Here is a 17,093-nt window from a genome sequence, read left to right as displayed (position 1 = left end):
CTGGGGAAAATAGCCTAATAATAATAGGCCTATAATAGGCATATATACGGTAGATAAGATCAAAATATAGTTCAAACTGTAGAATGGCAGGTATTATGATTTTTTTTAACTTGTAAGGTATGGTATCTTTAGCAACAATAGGGCATGTGCTAAATAAGGAGGGGGATCGGTATAAATGATTTGCGCAGAAGGCATGCATACATCAATTTCACTTGTCTATATGTACATTATACATTTGTGCAAGTAACATTTTGAAAGAGAGAGAGAGAGAGAGTGAGAGAGAGAGAGATGTTTAAACACTATCTTCTAGTTACATCTTTACATCTGTCTCTTCTCTTCTCAGAAAATGCTTTCAAGTACATGGACAGATTGCTTCCATTCCATTTTTAACACATTTAAGATGATGTCACAACAAGCACATTCTGTTGAACACCAAAGCATTTGAACACCTGAAAGCTGTTGACCTTCGCGTTTCAAGGTTGTGTCAAGATTTGTATTGGTATGCAGTCAGTGTTTGCAAGTTGCTGTTTTCACATCATTTTTTTACTGTATTATATTAATCATACCTGGATAAATTACTTTAGTGTATTTAAGGTCATGCTCTCCACACTGTGCGGAAATGAGTAACTTGTAAGGTGTCAAGTGCACTCTCTCTCTAAGTGACTCACATTTCAGCTGAGTGCATATTGGGATATTATAACCGTACGTGAAGAGAATAAAAAGGGTGATAAAGGTACAGTATGGGTTGGGCGTTGGTTTATAACTGTCTTTGGTTCCATTCCCACTGGGGCTGCGCATATGAAAGATGCACAATATGCATTCTGGGTATTGGAAGGCACTCGGGATAAAAGCCTTTGACGTTTGGCATATATTATGGCAGGAGGAGATGGAGACAAAGCATTTCTATGTGTAATTTGTTTTAGACATTTTGTTATGTTAAAAAAATACATGTTGCTTCCATTGTGTAAAATGCTTGTGTTTGCATATTACACAGTTCAAAAGCGCCTTTTGAAGGTCCAATGTTATCGTTCAGCAAAAGGTATCATTTTATGTAGTTGGAGAGAGCAAGGTAATTTGAGGTAGCCTATATGAGCTTTGTTAGCATATGTAAAACCATTTTGTAAAGCAGTGTAGGGGAAATGTCATTGAGAAAGGTGAATAGGGGGAGGGGAGAGAGACAGGGGGGAAAGTGGGTTTACTATGTATATATAATAATACAGTGTTCATGTGTGCATGAAGGTGATCCAGCCATACTATAATGTATTCTGTGGCCTTGGAGAGGATGATTGTTGGATATCTACACAGAGATAAAATAAAAAAGGATTAGAAATTATGTATGTGCTTGTCATGTCCTAGGCATCGTGGATGAAATTATGTTTGCCTAAATCATTTTAAATGTATTGCTGCAATTGCAAATTAAGCAATTTATTTATTTAAATAAGCGCTTCACCCATTGAAAGCATTATTAGCATTTCAACTTTCTCTGAAACACTGAGGTGGCTATACAGTGAGGTGTACCAAAAGTTGTTCCTCTTTATTGATTTTGGTTTCCAACAATTACTGTAAATTCTATTTTATTTTCAGGTGAGCTGTTTTTTTTATTTATTTTTTATTTTTTATGTCACTGGCAGAATCAGTACGCAACTACGCATACAATTTGCTTTTCTATATTTGTAAAAAGAAAAAAAAAGGCCCGGTTCCGGCGAGCTGCCCCGCGTCTGAAACGGTTGAGAAATGACAGAGTTACCGTGTGGGGGTCCCCGGGGGGTCAGACAGACAGACAGACAGACAGACAGACAGACAGACACTGCTTTTCTTTGAAGTGGCTGCACCACTCAAAAATGAACACACAGTGCTGCAGTGAGGAACAGGCGATCAGCTGGTTCATCGGGACCCATAGAATAGATGAGCAGGAATCAGGTACACTGAAACTGCAGCAGCACCTTGCAGCTGAATCAGGCTCTTTCAATGCCCTGAAATGTAACACACATTAAACAGCTCATTCCTGGAGCAAAGTCAGTGTTGCCAGATGGACGATAATTATCGTATTTGTACGATCATTTTACCCTCTGTATGGTGTAAGTAGTAAGTAAGTAGCCTTGCCGAGCCATGAGGCCCATAGGGCAGGAGCCTATCTCCTGTTTCTGTAGCGTGAGGCAGCTTGATGTACAAGTACACCCCCTGGACATGACGCTAGTATGTCGCAGGGACTTACCCCCAATCCAACCCTTGATGCTGAGTGTCAAGCAGGGAGGCATTGGGTCCCATTTTTACAGTCTTTGGTATGACCCGGCCTGGGATTGAACCCCAACCTCCCAGTCTCAGGGCGGACACTCTAACCACAAGGCCACTGAGCTGAGCTCTATATGGTGTACGATCAATAATTCCAAAAATGCCAAAATGTATGAAAATAAGTATCACAAAAAAGTTTGTGAATTTACTAAATTCCCTGGCTGCTGATTCGGGATCCGGTTTGGCTTTTCAAAATAAGTCAGGAAATCTGACCCTAGATCTGTACTTGGAGGCATTCAAAACACTGGTGGTGTCTTTCCAGTCCAGTTTCAACCTTTTATTTATGTCCAAGAAGTTGCCTGCTTTCACGCAGTGTGTGATAGCTTTTGTGTCTCATAGGAGTCTCAAACAAGGTTGTTTCTTACACTAAATAAGCTTTTTCTTTCTGTAATTACATAGTAGTATTTACACGTGTGAGTTGTCTTTCTTTGGATGTGTACGATAGTTTTGTTTCAAATACGATAATTTTAAGCCTCCGGTACGATAATTCAACATTTCCCATCTGGCAACACTGAGCAGTTTCCAGTTCCACTCATCGGATTGCAGAAAGTTAAAGCCTGTGTTATACTTGATTTCACCCCATATCATGCACCAAAAAGCTCACAGAGCTTGTACTATAGATGTGCTTCTTCATAGCAGAGCAAGAAGCAGAAAGTAAAAGGAAAACAAGAATTCATACATTATGAATTAATAACCAGCTGCTGCCGTATATGTGCTATGAAATGTAAATATATATATGTGTGTGACGCGTTGTTACGTAGCTTGTAGATTTGTTATTTTTGGCATGGCTAGTATTATGTTGTGAGTTGTGACGTTGTGACTGATGTTCTAGGTTGTTGCTGTAGACAAGGCAGACAATCAGCAATCAGAAGTACTCGTCAGTATGGTTGCCAGTGTTGGCAACTGTCGTGACAGAAATAAGTCTGGCCAAAACAAGAAATGGAAATAAGTGGCCTTGGCAACCCACTACTGCTCGTAGACTAGCGGTGTCGGTCTGGTCGTGAAAGTTTCATACCCAGTCCCATTCTATGAGCAGCTTTGCAGCTGGTAAAAAGTCTACAAGTGCACATAAGCTATTCAAGCTCACATGTACAAGCTCAGTAATAACCATTAATCGATATGCAAGGCTTTCTCCTCTTTTGCCTGCCATGCATTTTCTGCTCTTTCTGCTCCTGTTACCCTCTCACAATTAAACAAATGCTCTGGATTTTATTCTCATTTTATTCTCATGCCTCCTCCCTACTCCTCCTGTCTCACGCCTTTTTTGTTCATTTTTTTCTCCTTTTAGTTTCTGCTTCCTCATCTCCTGTCCTCCTCTCCTTTTAGTTGTCTCAGCATGTCCAAAATCTGTGTAGCAGCCTACCCGCTGATCAGACGACTGTTTCACCACATTGCATTTAAAATAGTTTAGCTTGCATGTTTCTTTTTCCACCCCTTTCTCCAGCATCAGAAAAATGCGAACGTGGCGCTGTTTTCTGAGAATGATTTGAGTGGAGAAATACTCACCAGAAATTAGCCTGCTGAAACGCTAATACAGTATGTTGGCGACAGAACTACTAGCCCGTTGTGAAGAACAACAAAGGGAATGCTAGACAAGCATGTTGCAAATCAGCAAATGTAACGTGTTACATTGATAGTATTTGATACCCAGAATAAATGCAACAGGACCTGCTGTTAGGATATTCTGTTTCTCTCACTCTCACTCTCCTTCTGTTTGATACAAGGTGCTGGTGATCTTCAAACCCCCTTCAATATTTTCTGTTCCCTTGTGGCCAGATCTTTCCTGCCCCCCTCTCTCTCTCCCTCCTGCCCTCTGAGCCTTTCTCTCTCTCCCATCCCACACTTTTACCCTTTTTGTCCTCATTCTGCCCCATGTTGCCACCCCCCCCTCTCTCTCTGTTACTTGTTCTCTCTTCATCTGCCCTTGTCCTCCCATCTCTCTTTATTGTGGGGAGTGGGGGGATCAAATGAGCATCTCTCTCCTCCTTGAACTTCTCACCTGGGAGAAGATATGTACATGTGTCTGCACACGCACGCACACACACATGCACGCACGCACGCGCGCGCGCGCGCGCACACACACACACACACACACACACACACACACACACAGACACACACACACAGTGACTGCGTGCATGCAGAAACACAGCATCTCTTGTCCCTTTCATCATATTGCAGTATACTAAGGCTCATATAAGCATAATGACGGAGCAGACGTATACTTTTCAGCTTACCTACTGGCTGCGGATCCAAGCAAGAACGCAGACTATAGAACAGAGTGTGACAGTCAGAACCTACAGTAACATTTCAGAGAGGCTCAGCCATTAGGTTCGGCCTTGTCAGACCAGTCTAGTGGAGTGTGGTCTATAGTCTTGTCAGACCAGTCTAGTTGAGTGTGGTCTATAGTCTAGTGGAGTGTGGTCTATAGTCTAGTGGAGTGTGGTCTATAGTCTAGTGGAGTGTGGTCTACAGTATAGTCTTGCAGTTGACTTGAATCAGGTCCTGTTCAGCAGAACAGGTGGTATTTGATAGTTATGTGTGACAGCAGGCAGGAGCCAACATCAAAGCAATCGAGAGAGAGAGAGAGAGAGAGCAAAAAAAAGAACAGTTGAGAGAGAGAGAGAGAGAGAGAGAGAGAGAGAGAGAGAGAGAGAGAGAGAGAGAGAGAGAGAGCAGAACAGCTAAATAATGGCAGACTGAGATAGTGATAGAGGGAGGCAGAGAGAGCGAAAGAGAGGGGGGAATGAAGAGACAGATTCAGGTGGGCGTGTGGGCTACTGTTGTATCTAGATGAGCAGCTTGTGTGTTTAGCTGTCATGAATACAAATTCCACCACTGTGATGAATGTCTACCTGCTTGTATCCAAACGGCACTTCAAAAAGAACAGCTTGGTTCGGGGACCTTGCATGTGGCTTTGATGTGCACTAAGCTCCGCACAGCCCTGTCAAAATCTACCATCCAAAACACCCGGTAAAAGTGAGAAAGAACTCCAGCCAGGCATGTTATACGAGCAACCTCCAATGCATCCTGTCACAGAGGCCAAGATTATGTAATGTGTGACACATTTTTCCGCATTCCATATAATATTCAAGTGTGGACCATGTTTCAATCTCTGCCTTTCAATTTGTTCTTTCTCTTTTCTACTCAATTGGGTTAAACTCAGTTCAGTACTGTACTTATGACTCAATATACATTATTGGTGAGAGCTGCATAAACAATCATTTTAAATAATATTTCAAGGACTTTGGTTGCTGTGTACTCTGTTCAGATAGACACGCCGCTGTGGGGTGGATCACTAGCTTTGTGGAATTAGTTAGTGTTTCTGTATTAAAGTAATGCATTCAAGCAGAAACAATGAAAAGATTATAAAAGATGATACAATATAGGTGCAGAAAAATCAATAACAATTTCTACTCTTATTTTCCTCCCTTGAAAATAATGATCTGTGCCCGTATTCACCAAGCATCTCAGAATCACCCTGAAGGTTAGACTAGAATTAAAAATCCTTTTACCTCAGAGTAGGTATTTATGAAGTTTCCTACAACCACCATCCAGTGAAGACTCAGTAGAAGTTCTCTTTTGAGAATGAATGACATCACGGTTTTTCAACACATTACGAGTCTTTATTTCTTCTTTTCTGATAGACAAGTAGCCTTGGCTATAAGCTATAGAATGTATTTCCAAAATTGATGAATAAATAATGATTTATATAGGCTATAGGACATTAACAATGCAATTTGTATTATATAAATCCACATTGGCCAGCCACTCAAGATTATTCAAACATCCACTAAAAAAGTAGAATAAACCAATTAATAAAACAAACAAAAACAAACGAATAAATAAAAACATTTGAGAAATTTGTAATAGTAATTAGCAGTAATTAGTTTGCGTCTATAACCACTTTGTAGTATATCACTTTCCATTTCACATTATGTGACCTCAGCTACTGGACTGTGTACGATTTGGGAAACAGACAAACTTACTTTGAATATTTAGGCTACTACCTGTAGCCTAAATATCATGCCCTTTAGGGCGAGAAGTGACCTCGCCCTAAATGGGTGCATGCATGCACACATCCGCCTAGGTGACAGCAGACTGCTGGGCGAGCGCTGGCGCTTTGGCATGGGGGGTCAGATCAACATATGGAATGAATTCTGTTCTGGCCATATATGGAGGGTGTCAGGGAGTGTACAGGGTTTGATGTGTCAGAACAGGTCATCTCCACATATGGAGATCTAATGGTGGCAACGGGGGCAGTGTCTTGAGTGTACAGGGTTTGATGATATATGCTTTATATAGCGCTTTTCTGGGTACCCAAAGTCGCTTTACAGAACAGAAGTACAGACATTTATTAGAAAAACTAGTTAAAAGGTTTAAAAGGTTTAAAAAAAGGACAAACAAGAAGGGTGTGTGTGTGTGTGGGGGGGGGGGGTGTATGTAGGGAAAGCCAGTTTGAAAAGGTGGGTTTTGAGTGTGCTTTTGAACATTTCGAAGGTGGGGGCAGCTCTGATGTGAGTTGGGAGTGAGTTCCAAAGAGAAGGGGCGGCCACTGCAAAAGCCCTGTCTCCCCAAGTTCGTTTGTTGGACTTGTGGGGTTCCAGTTGGTTGGCAGTGCTTGACCTGAGGGAGCGAGAAGGGACATGGCGGAAATGTATTCAGATCGGATTGATCATATTCACATGGCTGACACTTTGCTATAACTTCATATTCAGGGGGTGGGAAATCTGAGTATTAAGTTATGTTCAGATATGGATATGGTTACATTTTTGGGACAATTAATTAACATAAGTTGCCGGCATAGGCAGCAGGAGAGGCATTCTCGCATGCCCTATTTTCTGTACAGTTTGCGGTATGTGCTGTTCTAATCTTTGGTTGAATATAGTTGATGTTGTATTGCTACTCACGTGGGATATAGCACGCAAGAGTAGGCATTTGGTGATGAGAATGATCAATATAGCATCCATCCATCTGCAGGCTGGCAGATAGCTGTTACATAATCGGTTGAAATAAAAAACCAGGAGAACGAATGGTTTTCTGCGGAGATGAGGAGATTAACGCCCCCTTAATTAAAGAATTAAAGCATAAGTTCAGCTCTGTGGTGGTACAATTAGTCTCTCTCACGATTAAAGCATGCTTGCTTTACCCCCCCCCCCCCCCAAAAAAAAACTAAACAAACAAAAACAAAAACAAAACATGGTCTCTGTCACTCTACCACACTCAACCATCTCTGCAAGTAACATCATGACGCTGCCATGTTAGTCCCAAGCATGCATAAATGCTGAAACAAGATAGCCACAACTCAAAATTCAGTACACGTTCACACATGACACCAAAATCTAATATGCCGACACATTGCCTGCACATGTGAACAGGGAGAAAAATGCCTGCCATGTGAATCTGGTCAGCATTAGTGTGGTAGCCTATACTGTTGCACTGATGTTTGCGCTCCTTATTTGTCCGTGAATAACTAGTGAACAAGGTTTTAGAAGCTTATTCTCCTCTTGCATTTAAGCTCTGACTAACCTGCTATCGGTATGAAAAAAAAAGAAAAAGACTAAACGGAATCTTTAGCTTGGGGGTAAACTATAAATGCCACACATGGTTCATACATTTGAGTCTACCCTACCTCTTTCCTAATTAGACGATTTGACTTGACGAGTCTGATGACTGGGTGCAGTCAGTCAAATGTCATTGACTTTCTCTGATCTATTCTTGTATTCTGTCATATTGTAAAAGGTTTTGCTGTGACCACCTCTTTAACCTAATCTATACTTTGTTACACACCGGTGCAGCGCACTGAAAGTTGCAGATCTACAAGCTTAGCTTACAACGTGTTACGATGCAATGTGTTGTGAAATCTGCTCAGTAGATCAGCTATTTTCAGTGCGTGACCCCGGCACGTATAAGTATAAACCATAGACTGAAATGGACGTAAGATGAAGCCAGTCAGTCCTTGAATTGTAAATCGCCATCTTTCTAGATCCGTTTGGGCCCAGCTGGCCATTGGCTGGCCCAGACAACGAGGCGGGACTTCCCCCCTTCTTCTTCGTTGGTTTTTATTTTGACTCGAACGGGGGTGGCTCCCGATCATAGACTGTAACGGTAGCCACGCCCCTCAGAACATACGTGACTTTATGGTAATTTTTTTAATAAATGGGACCATCATTTTCCAAAAATAATATTATGACATGAGAAATGAGACTTTAAACTAGTGACTGAAAGCAGAAAGTATTCATGACCATGTTTATTAAGGTAATATATACTATAGGTGAAGTTGGGCCCAAATACATGGGCCCAATGACAGCGCCACAACATATGAACAATATGAACTTTCAGGAAGTCCCGATTTCCTTAGTGGCTTCACAAAATATCTGTCTGACTGCCCCCCTGGTATAAACGAAACATTATTCTCTCCTCTTTTATTAGATGGAGGAAACGTGTTGTCTTTTCCTGTCCTCACTCTGTCAATTCTCATGTAGTACAATCTCCTCTCTCCCTCTGGTTCTCTTTTCTCTGCGCCTGTCTGTCTATTTCTCTCTTTCAGACATACCCAAAGCACATACAGGCACCTGCTCTCACACAGTATAGTATGTACAGCTGTACACATGGATGCTTACATGTGCACGCACATGTGTACACACACACACACACACACACACACACACACACACACACACACACACACACACACACACACACACACACACACACACACACACACACACACACACACACACACACAATCCAAGTGTTCTCACCTGGATCATGGTCACAATGCTCTCTCTTCCACTCTCATTCTCTCTCTCTCTCACACACACACACACACACACACACACACACACACACACACACACACACACAATACAAGTGTTCTCACCTGGATGGTCACAATGCTCTCTCTTCCACTGCTCATTCTCTCACACACACACACACACACACACGCACACACACACACACACACACACACACACACACACACACACACACACACACACACACACACTGTCACCTCTACGGTAGCGCTCGGCAGATGATCCCATGTGAATGTGGACATTGTTTAACGAGCCCTGGGAACAGGGACTGACTGGAAGGGGGAGGGGCGATGAGGGGAGGGGACAACATGATATGGGAGGGCAAGGTGGAGGGAGGGACGGGGAGGTGAGGGGAGGGGAGGGGAGGGGAGGGGAGGGGACGAGAGGAGTACAGGAGAGGTGGAGGACAACAGAGAGGGAGGGGAGCAATGCTGGGACAGAGGGATGAGGGAAGATGATAAGTTGAGAGAGGGGAGGCATAGATGGTTTGGAGGGCAACATGAGAGGGGGGAGGGGGGTGCACGGAAACCCAATGAAGAGGATGAGCATGGAAGCTGAAAGAGATGGGATGTCAGGGTACCAATGGAGAGAGAGAGAGAGGAAGGTGTGAGAAAAGAGGTGAGAGGACAAAGGAAAGTGGAGGAGGAAATGGAGACATTTAAGAGTAAAAAAACTTTATTACTGTAGTTATCGTGAAGGGAATGGCGGGGGTGGGTGAGGACAGAGAGAGATGAAGAAGGGAGGATAACAGGACAACAGCGGAGAGAGGCAGAGGATAGAGGTGGAGAGTGAGGAAGGACAAAATGAAAGGAGGGAGGATGAAGGGTATATGGAGGGGAGCGATGAAGAGGAGAAATGTAAGTGATATGGAGCCTGGAGGAGTAAAGAGATAGTGATGGAGGGGAAACGGGTTGTGGTGGGGGGGAAATGAGGTAAAGAATCCATTAGCCAAAGTAGTGAATAGTGAAATAAACTGATGTTTATGTTCTATATTGCAAACGGAATGATAATGTATGAATGAGATACTATATAGTATCAGGGGTGGGCAACATTGAAGATGGAGAGGGCCACAGTAGTTCCACACTCACTCCAGAGGGCCACATTGCATATACTATCGTATCAAAAATAGCAGATCTTTTTGAGCTTGTAGATCTGCTATTTTTGTTATTTGAATTGATTTCATTGACATAAAAAAAGACAATACATTTTTAAATATTAGCACAACTTTCGTTCAACTTTGACCCCTCTATCACTATTTTTGGATATGGACACAAAAAACATAATTCCGTGTTATAGAGGGGTAAAAAATGAACGAAAGTTGCACTAGGTAGAAATAGGTCAACAATACAAATGACGCTAGTTTTGTGAATTAATTTACTTTTAATGCGTGGCCCCCTGTGCCCCCCACAAAATGACCAGAACTACTTAATATTTCACCAAAACCAGATACTTCCATATGATGCTTCTTTTACTTTCAGTACTCCATGACCCACATGCACGCACACTCGCACAGGTCCATGTGAGCAGGTCCATGCACGCACACTCGCACAGGTCCATGTGAGCGGTCCTAGAAATCCCCCTTCATTCTGCACCACTGACACGCCAAAATGGACATTTATATCCTATAACGCTTATTTTTTTTGTGTGAAAGGCCATGCAAGCTACAGCTTGCATGGATTTACTATTACTGTATGATATTATATTAAATAATATTCAAGAAAGAATTGTCCACAAACTGCTGTCGCAGCACAAATGAAGGATTGAAGAACTGTGTGTGTGTGTGTGTGGGGGGGGTAATTCACTGTTTCTTATTCTGAATCTTTCTCAAAAAACTGTCAGCAACTGTCATTGAATCCAACTGGGATTGTGTGTGTGCGCGCTTGTGTGGTCAGTCTAATGTAGCTATATCTATATCTAGTCCAAAGCAACAGCTCATATTTGCTTACTTTTCCCTGTTCTGCCTCACAGCATCAACTCTATCTGTGTGTTCATTTAGGCCCTGAAAATAAGCTGTCAGTCAATTAGTGAGTCAGACAATGTGTTTGTCTGTGAGTCTGCATGGGAGCATTTTTAGGGAGTTATGTGAGGAGAGAGGGGACATGCAGTTTATGTGTGTGTAGCGGTAAGTGGAATGAGTGTGTGTGTGTGTGTGTGTGTGTGTGTGCGTGCATGAGCGTCTATGCGCACATGCACATAGACAGATGTGTGTGAAACTGTCAATTTGTCTTCCCCAGCTCCATCCAAAGAGACAGACAGCCCATTGAGGCGTATGCTGCAGAGAAAAATAACAACTCCGACTGACAAACACACTTTAGTCAGCACACATCACACAACACAGATAGAGGGAGCAGGTTTTGCATTTAGATTGAAAATATAGTTTATTTCTTCTCTTTGGGAAGTTGTCATTTATGGAAATGAATTTTGTTAGGTAGTTGTAATCGCAAAGTTGCTGCTCACATAAAATAACAGATTATTTACATGAGTTGACTTTCCCTGTTAGAGATTCACAGTGAATGGAAACATTTACAGTATGTCATAGACTATAACAGGGTTAAACCGGAACTCCCCATTGGAATGCATTGAAGTTATCAGTTGTATAATGAATGATGATACACTATGTCTGAGAGGTTTTGGTTAAAATGGTGGGTGAATATTGCTACAAATCGCTGGCACCCATGATATTAAAGCAAAGACCGGGAATGCACCTGTTTCATTTCAAATTCTAGCTATATTTTAACCACTTTAACCATTATTTATACTTTGGCTATTCAAAAATAGCAGATATACTTGAAGCTCATAGCGTGTCAGTTCGTGCCGCATTTTTAGAATCGGCTTCAGGTCTTACTGGGTTAAGGCACTTGTGTTGTGCCAACACCCGTAGTTGTGATATAATGTTGATATACAACGTACTGCCCTCTCATGTATTATGAATGGAACACAAAAATACTCACCTCTACCTACTTCTCTCCAGGCCTCTCTCTAGCCTTCTGTCACTACATATCTCTCTCTCCAGGTGTCCTGTGTCAGAAGATATTATGTGTCGTACTAAAACTAAATACAGTATACATCTCAACCAGGGATACGGCACCAGCATGGGAACAAATATTAAACTAAATGCAGTATACATCTCAACCAGGGATACGGCACCAGCATGGGAACAAATATTAAACTAAATACAGTACACATCTCAACCAGGGATACGGCACCAGCATGGGAACAAATATTAAACTAAATACAGTATACATCTCAACCAGGGATACGGCACCAGCATGGGAACAAATATTAAACTAAATACAGTACACATCTCAACCAGGGATACGGCACCAGCATGGGAACAAATATTAAACTAAATACAGTATGCATCTCAACCAGGGATACGGCACCAGCATGGGAACAAATATTAAACTAAATACAGTACACATCTCAACCAGGGATACGGCACCAGCATGGGAACAAATATTAAACTAAATACAGTACACATCTCGACCAGGGATACGGCACCAGCATGGGAACAAATATTAAACTAAATACAGTATGCATCTCAACCAGGGATACGGCACCAGCATGGGAACAAATATTCAAAATTGTCTAATCTTTGTGGTGGGTGAATTTGAAAAGCAGTTTGAAAAGGCTATGCGACATTTTAACTACATTAACCCTGGTAGATACACCTACGTATATAGGGTATGCTATGCACGTGACATCATCATCATACCCAGAAGTTATGCGGGAATGGCTACTGAGTGGCAAAAAACTACTTTCTGGCCTCGACAGCCCATATATCCAAACAGAAAAGTCCTATCTGATTGTATTCAACAATGTTAAACGACGTTAAACTCACTTTGCCACTCGATTTGCCATTGACTATGCATGCACACATTCTTTGGGAATGTTTCACTTTTTATTATATTTTCAAAATTTTGCAAATGTACAATAGCAGATCTGTAAGTTTATGATGCGTTGTGAGCGTGCATGTATTGGCTATTGTTTGTGCTATTTGTCATATACAACGTATATAGAGCATAAGGGGCCCTAGGGCTAATAGGGCACATTAATCACTTAGGGCCTACGTGATTAATGTGCAGTTTGGATTTTATGTAATTGCTCTGAATCTCTTTATCTCTTGCTTTAGCTGAGATTGTCTGTTTTCACAAACTGGCAGCAATACTCCAACTTTGAATCCCTAAGAAGAGTATGAATCTCAGAACCTACTGATATGTGTCCCACATTAAATCATCTGTGCAAGTGTTGACAGAATTAATCAGTCATACTTTCTTCATGAGGAACTGGTCTGTCTTTTAGTGTAATGTTTTCTCCCTATTGCGCATTTGTTTGTGCAAATGTGCAGTGACGCCTGGTATTGCATGATATTGCCTGATGGAGAGGGTGCTGGTGATCTCAGTTCTAATTTAGTACCTTCCATTATTCATTCAAGCAACAGTCTTTTGAGAGTGAGCATGTTTGGCTAAAATGTTACATTGCAAAAATGTTATGTTATGAGCTGGGTTTTTATTGTCTTGCTGTCTGGATGAGAGAACGTGTTTAAAATACTTTTTTGCTGCTGCTCTTGCAGTCAGTTCATGGGGCTTCGTTAACGAGAATGCAATGCACCTGTGGGTCTTAGTGTTCACTGGATGCCTGGTGAATTAAGAAGTTTGAGTGATGTAACATAATGACTGTTTGAACAGTCAAGTGTCTCACCTTATGCAGTAGTTTCGTTACTCACAGACTTTAAATTTGCAATATATATTTCCGTTATAAGCTGTCATAACTTTCTAGTGGGTATAGTGTTCAAACAGCACTTTCCCATTTTCTAAACTCATTATCTGAGTGAGTGGTAATTTTACCACTCACTTGGGAAACGAAAACTCCCAACAAAAGAAAAGTCTGTTAGTGCAGATTAATGTCTGTTAGTTCCCTATTGAGCAACGTCTGTATGGGACAGAAAATAACATTATGGTGCCTTTTTTTCTTTTTTCAAATCACTCGGCTAGAGTTAATTTTAGTACTCGCTCTGTTTGCTTATTACACTAAACTTTAAATTAGCGTTGTGGTAGCCCACGGGACATGTATGGTACACTGCATTAAGGAGTGTGGGAAAATTCCACCAGTGAAATGATAGAAGTAAGTGAAGTAATCACCTGGATATGTGTTCTTTGCAGGCCCGTCTAGAGTTTAAATGGACAGTTATCAGTCAAAAGGGAGATATCCTATCACTCTACACTTGTTTATCTCTATATGTACTGTATGTCTTCATCTTTATACCTGTATCTCTCAACCTCTGTCATTTAGTAGCTCTCTACCCCTCTCTGTTTACCTCTCTACCTCTCTATGCATCTTAGCTTCTTTTCAGCCCTCCAAAGCATCAGAGAAAAGCTGCAATAAATGATGGATACTTTCTGTACGCAGCCATACCTGTAGTGGAGTAATACAATAGACCATAGTCCCATAGAAAGATTCCTGTAATTTCATCCAAACGTTTTACAATTTAAATAACTTTGCCCTCAGTTGATCCTAATGCTTCTTCATAGAATGTTCAATAGTTACCAATAAAGCCCTTTCTATATGGATTTTTGACAAATGTGGTTTGGCATCAAATTGTGAGTGTCAATATGCACAAAATGGATGCAATAATTCCAAATGTTTTGCTTAAACAACTTACATAATACTAAATCCTACTGTACTTAAATTACAGTGACTACTTCATGTCTATAGGTAATTACACATCTCAGTCGATAAAAATGACTAGAATTCCCCAAGGCTCCATTCTGGGGCCTCTTCTGTTCAACATATACATGCTCCCACTGGCTCAGCTTATGCAAAACAACAAAATCTGTTACCATAATTATGCAGATGACACACACATTTACATAACCATATCACATGGGGACTATGGTCCTATCAAGCAAGTGCATTGAACAAATCAACAATTGGATGTGTCAGACTTTTCTTCAATTAAACAAATATAAAACTGACACACACACACACACACGAACAAATGCACACACACACACACACACACACAGAGGGGACTATACAGATGTAAATTAGCTAGAAGCTAAATCTTGTACAAAGCTTTTCTCTTTGCTTGAGATTAAAGTATTTTGTACATGTGATCTGATACAAATTAAATAATTCATTAAATTAAATCAATGTGCTTTTGCCTGCTTTGCCTAGTGTAAAACCTTTAAACAATTTATTGGACAAAATCCAATAGTCAGTGCAGCATAGAGTCAGATATTTGCTTCACCTTTTCTTTTTCTTTTTTTCACTTAATTTTTTTTGAAGGAAAAACAGACAAGAAAACAACAAACAAGACTATACGGAAAGAAAAAGAAAAAAGAAAAGACAAAGACAAAAAGCAAAAGAAACAAGGCTGCATTTTTCATATTACAAAATACATTCAATGAAATCGTATTGCAATATCGCTAGGCTGAGAGAAGAGATTCCACTTTTCCCACTTTTTATAGAATTTATCCTCTTGTAGTCTAAGTATGAATGTTAGTTTTTCCATAGCATACAGTTCCTCAATAATGTCCATCCATTGATCTTTCGTTGGTGGGTCCTGTTGGCACCAGTGTCGTGTGATCGCTTTTCTACTTGTTGCTAAGAGGATTTAGATTAAATATTTATCATGTATTACTCTTCAGGAATATTTCCCAACAGTAGAAAAGAAACAGTCGGAGGTATCTTAGAACACAGAATGGTCTCCAAGGTGGAGTGGATATCCTGCCAGTATTTCTGAATTTTAGGACAAGACTAGAATATATGAGCGTGGCCCGCCCCGCTTCACCTTTTCTAATTACGGGATTTATTTTTAATTGTTCAAACATTACTTCGAGTAGGTCACCTGCTCATTACATTTGAACATTTAAGATGTGCTTTATTTAGTCTGAACTATAGGCAAAAGGGAGATGAGTACAAATGTTAACACGCATTCAGCTCTTGTATATATCCAAGGTGTGCAGTAGAGGCCAGGTATGAATATTAAAATCATCGTTGGTTGGCAGTGTTTGCCGATTGCAAACACATCTGTTAGTACTGTTTACTGGGTAAAGAGCTCTGACTGTGCTCTGTTTATTTGTAAACACCTCTGTCCCTGAATGATATGAAAGGTCATTATTAAATCAACCTGTCTACTGTCTATCTATCTTTCTGTCTGCTTCCCTGTCTGTCTGTATTTTATGTTTCTGTATGTTTCTTCCTGAAGTGTCTCTGGTATAATGTAGGAATCCAACAGGAAACAGCTCACACCTTAGTGTGATAACACAACGCTACGAGTGAATACGCTACAGTATGCCTGTACAAACCAACCTCAAGATATGGAACCCAATACTCAAAACTCCTCTGATGTCATTCAGGCAAAGATAAGCAAAGTGAAATGCTTTCATCTTTGAGAGATAAGTTACCCATTGACCTTTATATGGAGCACGCCTCCTCATGAAAATTGATCAAGTATCAGCGCTTATCAGCTGTGCAGCAGAGATGATGCCTTAAGTATCCTTAAATGTCCCTTTGGGCTGTGTTATTAAAATGTGTGTTTCCCCTTGGAGGCAGCTACAGTGACTGTGCAGTGTTTGTTGAGTTGAGTAGTGTTTGTTGAGTGCAGGGGGTGTGCAACGAAAGCACCTGCCCTTTTGCCCTCTGGACAACAAAGTGCTCTTTTGAAAGTACATTTTTTGTTCATTTTATTTTTGTTTACTACAGTGTACAGTATGTGGCCCATGGTGACATCGATCAATGCTGGATTAAAAGCGTGTAATATATTATTTATGCACCCAAATCTATAAATCCCACACACTATTATGGCAGCCAGCGGTTCCATGCACCGCACAAGGTGCCCTTTTTTCTCTTGAGCACCTGCCCCTCAGGCACGATTTGGTGAAGTCTCCCATGAGATCAAGGGTGCAATAAGCCGATAAGCATATTCATATTCATATTATTTGTTTAACAAACTGTCTGTGTGTGTGTGTGTGTGTGTGT

This window comes from Protomyctophum bolini (genome assembly GCF_963924005.1).
Source record: "Protomyctophum bolini genome assembly, chromosome: 7".
Taxonomy (NCBI): domain Eukaryota; kingdom Metazoa; phylum Chordata; class Actinopteri; order Myctophiformes; family Myctophidae; genus Protomyctophum; species Protomyctophum bolini.
This window is presented reverse-complemented; position numbering follows the sequence as displayed.